The sequence below is a fragment of the Lactuca virosa genome, chromosome 2 (assembly GCF_052849685.1).
Source record: "Lactuca virosa cultivar CGN04683 chromosome 2, Lactuca_virosa_CGN04683_v6, whole genome shotgun sequence".
NCBI classification, from domain to species: Eukaryota; Viridiplantae; Streptophyta; class Magnoliopsida; order Asterales; family Asteraceae; genus Lactuca; species Lactuca virosa.
Window position 1 is genome coordinate 303,737,785 of NC_136427.1, and position 5,202 is coordinate 303,742,986.

Consider the following 5,202-nt stretch of genomic DNA (forward strand, 5'->3'; position numbering starts at 1 on the left):
GGTTTAAGAATATTTTTATTTTTGATAAATATATTTTGTCAGAATATCCGAGAATTATCATCACGACAATCAGATTTTTAAAAGTAATAGAATTTATTATCCCTTAAAATATGCAATTTTCCTTTTTTAAGTTTATGTTAATTGACTAAAATACCCTTAAAATGAAATGAGATGGTATTTTCTAATTATCTTTAATTTAATAATATGTATTATTCACTTTCTTAAAATAAGTGAAATTGATTGGCCCACATTTATACATACAATAACACAATAATTACTTTGAATAGAATAACCTAAGCCTATATATATATATATATATATATATATATATATATATATGCCACAACGATTACCAAGTAGCAAATACATTAGGCAATGGATAAGTATAGTTACATATTACATTAATAGGTGTTTAAATGGTGATATACTCCAATCGACCTAACTACCACATCCCAATGAGCTCCTATATTTATACCAGACATACGACTGAGAGATAACGTTGTTTGTAATCTTTGTGGGGGATGAACTTAGATTATTAAACAATTTGTCATTTCTTGCTAGCCACATATACCAAAGTACGCAGAAGAAGATTACATTGAGAATCAATCTTTTCCTAGGACAATGTCCCCAATTAGCAGCGTAATGTAGGAATTCAGAATTTGTTATGAATTTTCTGTTTAGGATTCCACACCAGTTCATCACCCATTTCCTCACCTCCTGCACAAACTCACACCTAATGAGTATATGGTCTTTAGATTTCGCCTCTGATCCAAATAAGGAGCATATACTGTTGTTGACGAATATACCCCTACAAGCCAAATTAGTAGCAACCGATAATCTTCCTAAAATGGCTCGCCATACAAGGAATTTGACTTGTAACGAGATCTCTTTCAATTTAGATAACTCTGGGCCATTGAGGTTTGTTGTTGTCGAGTCAAGTAACTTTCTCATGGAATTCACTGTGTATACATCATCAGGATTGGGGTTGAATCTAAACCCTACAGATACATTCGGCGTGAAATATTATCTGATAGTAGAGCATAAGGTTAATAAATCCAACAAGACTTCAACACTTTTTAGCTTTGATTTCCACTTCCAGAAAAACAAAGATGGAAAATGGCATACATACTCTCTTGTTGACGAAGCATCTTTTCATAGATTCGAGCTCAAATAGCGGGGGAATCTGCCATAGAGAGACGATGATCCACACCAAATATCCTTCCAAAATAGAATATCTATATTAGAGTATGGTACCAAATAGAAAATATTGTTAGACAAAGTTTGGAATTTAGGTAAGCTTTTGATTGCTTTTTGGATATTGCCCCAAACACCTGGGATGAATTTCTTAGCAATGTATGTTAGCGGTTTCCTTTTCAGGTTGAGTATACGCACGATGCTTTGTTTCCATAAATTCTCACTATCAACTTTGAGCCTCCACCACCATTTAGTGAGTAACGCTAGATTTTGGACCTTCAAGTTCCCCACTCCAAGGCCTCCATCTTTTTTAGAACCAACAATCTTTGCCCATGAGATCCAATGGATTTTTGCTTTAGAATCATCACCACCCCATAAAAATCTCCGTCTTAGTTTCTCAAAGCCATCGATGATACGATTAGGGGCTTTGAAAAGAGAAAATAGTAGGTTGGAAGGCTGTTGAGAACTAATTTTATTAATATGAGTCTCCCCCCAAAAGACAATGATTTTGTTTTCCATCCCGACAACCTTGATTGAAATTTCTCAATGATAGGCCTCCAATGTTTCTTTAGTGACATCTTTGAGCTGACTGCAACCCCCCAGGTAAGTGAAAGGGAAAGTTCCATCAAGGCATCCCAACACTTGGGCTTGGCTATGAAGTTCTGAGACGATTGTACCAATGCCGAATACTTTTGACTTATGAAAGTTGACGTTGAGGCCTGAACAAATGCGGAAACATTTAAGGATTCGGGCCAAATTTTTTATGCATCTTTTATCCCATTTGTCTACGAATATCGCATCGTCGGAATAAAACATGCGAGATAATGTGACCATTATTGGGTAACTTAGGATCCTTAATGTGTATTTAAACAAACTTAGAAGATCAATAATGATCGTGGGATTACTTTGTATCAGTTAGCTTATAAATAGATGTCTAGGTTGGCTATTTTTATTCATTCAAAACACATCCTTCTCCATCGATTGTAAACTTCCTTCCACTCCATGCATCGGTTTCTAATAACACAAGTGTGTGTTTTGTTAGTTTTCTTGCAAGAATATCCACTCAATTATTATGTTCTATTTGCTCTTTTGTTATACTTGTTTCAGTGTTTGTTCCTGTGTGGTCTATTATTTACAATAACTATGCCAACGGTTAACCCTATAAATTGTGTCTATTTTTAATCTTTAAACTAAAGACTGGTAATATTATTTTTTTCACATAACCAACAACTCATAAATGTAAAAGTCACGCGTGTAGTGGATAGAGGTAGCGTGAAAGAAAAATAAATAAATAAATAAAACCTTCTTCATCGTATTATTCCTGTGAATTTGTACGAGGCATTATCGTATATTTTATTGTTTTGAAAGGAAATATATTTGAAAATCGTATATCCAATGGGGCAAATTATGATGTGTGTTTTTAGTACCATAAGAGAAAGATAGTCATAATGATAGTTAAGCACACTGTTACGAGTTTTCAATAGAAAATCTTAAGTTTCAAACCTTGTTTAATGGAGTATCTAAATCGTGACTAGTGTTAATCATGCATTTATTAAATTTAAACTAGAAATACGATAACATCTTATTCTTATAAAAATAGTTTTAATTTTAAAATTCAATATCCTTTATATCAATAATTAATTAATACTATAAACTGTGACAAATATATTAATTAATTGAGAAAATCAAGAGCATATGACATCAGTGGATGTGATCGAAAAGACATTTGGGCTTCGATTTGACGAATTTCAAAATCATCATAAACACTTGGGTGACTTCACCACGTTTTCCCGTTTTTTCTGCATTCATAATTACTATTCTGTCCCTTCGACCTACTGTTCTTGTCTCTTTATCAAAGTAGATAATTGAATCTCATTTCTTTTTCACATAATAACATGTCCTCTTAAAAACTAATACAATTTTTATTTATTGTCATATTTATTCGAATTGAAAAATATTTGTTTTGTTATAAATGAACGTAATCTATAGAAATAATTATAACATTTTATATACGAACACAGTCAAAACTTCCCCTCATAATTTACCGATGTTGGAATTGTTATATTAGAGAAATCAAATATTCTTCTATTTTTATTTTCTACATATATTACTATCTATTTCAAATTATGATAAATAGGGGTGTGGAAGGTGTGGTTTAGAGTCAAAACCACAAACTGCACCGTACAGAGATTTTCAAAAACCAAATACCGCACCACGAAGGTTCCAAACCGCTTTATACGGTGCGATGCGGTTTGAACGGTTTTAATGCAGTTTGAAGTGTTACGTAATTATATCTAGATATGTGCCCATACACAATATTATGATAAAAAAAAATAACATGTAAATAATTAGCACAAAGTTTTTTATTGTAAATGTAAAGAGTTGTACCAATATTATGATAAAATAATAATAATAATAACATGTAAATAATTAGCACACAATTTTTATTGTAAATAGAGTTATGTAATTATTTCAATTTCAAAACAACAGAACGCAAATTTAGTTAAATACTACCACGTCCCAAATTTTTGCATCCAATCTGTTTTTCGTTTTTGTGTATGAAACATTTGACAGACATTTTAATTATTTTATAAGTGAATAAAGTTTATATATATATATATTAGTTTATAACCCGTGGGAACCACATGTTATAAAATTAATTAAACTTTCATAATAAAAAATTATAATTATTAATCAATTATTTTAAATAAATCATTTTAAATAAATTATTAACTAAGAGATATATCAAATTTTTAAAGTTGTTATAACTTCAAATTTAACATATAATTAGAAAATGTAAATTTGAATTTTGAAATGAGTTGTCTAATATATTACATGACACATAACATAATACTTCATCCGTCCCAAAATTATTGTCCACCTTACTATTTTAGTTTGTCCCAAAATTATTGTCCACTACCAAAAGTAAATATACACTTACTATATTACCCCTAACATTTAATAAAGTAAACTTGAATAATTACAAACGCACATTTCTCATTGGTTTTAGAAAAGGAAAAGAGGGTCATTTTACTCAAAAAGACAAAACTAATGATTGTTTTTCTTAATCTATGTGTTTTTTGTCTGTGGACAATAATTTTGGGACGGAGGGAGTATTAATGATGAGTTTTATTAGAATGACACTTAGCAAAAGAAGATTAAACTATTCATTTATTAGAATAGCGATATATATAGGTTTATGTTCTATTAAACAAAAAACCCTAACAAAAACCCTAAAAATCATAAAAATACATAAAAAAAAATACTTAGAGATCACAAATCTTTTTTTTTGACTTTATATTCTTGAAAATCGTAACATTTTATATGTTTTCGCTGAAATTTTTTTGAAAAAAAAAACCAAAATAAATAAATAAATAAGAACAAAAATAAAAAAAAATCAATTTTTTTTCAGCGAATTTATAAAAAAAGGTGTGATTTTTAAGAATTTAAAATCAAAAAAATATTTGTGATCTCTAAGTAATTTTTTTTCTGTATTTTTAGGGTTTTTTTGTTTTATATATATATATATATATATATATATATATATATATATATATATATATATGATCTTGTAATTAACGTTCAACAAAAAAAAGTACAATAAAATCGAACTATATAATATAATGAAAAATATTAAATTATCATTTATAATGTTGCTATGAATTTGTTGGAAACTTTATTTTTTATTTCATTCTTTTAGCAATTTTTTATTTAAAAAGTAAAGAATCTTAGTTAAATATGAGAACGTGTCGGATTCCCCTGGTTGGTTCATATCTTGGGTAGTGGATCCTTCACGGAAATCCACGGCTGATACCCCATCGGTATCTCCAAAGTTATCCGGAACTATATCACTTATTTAAATTTAATTGACGTAATGACCCTTAACATGATAATATTATAGATGTTATGAAAAAACAAACAAGATTACAAAATCTAGATTTTAATAATATAAATTATATACTACAAAAATGTTCAAAAGAAAGGTACTAGCCATAAAGTCTTGCTTAT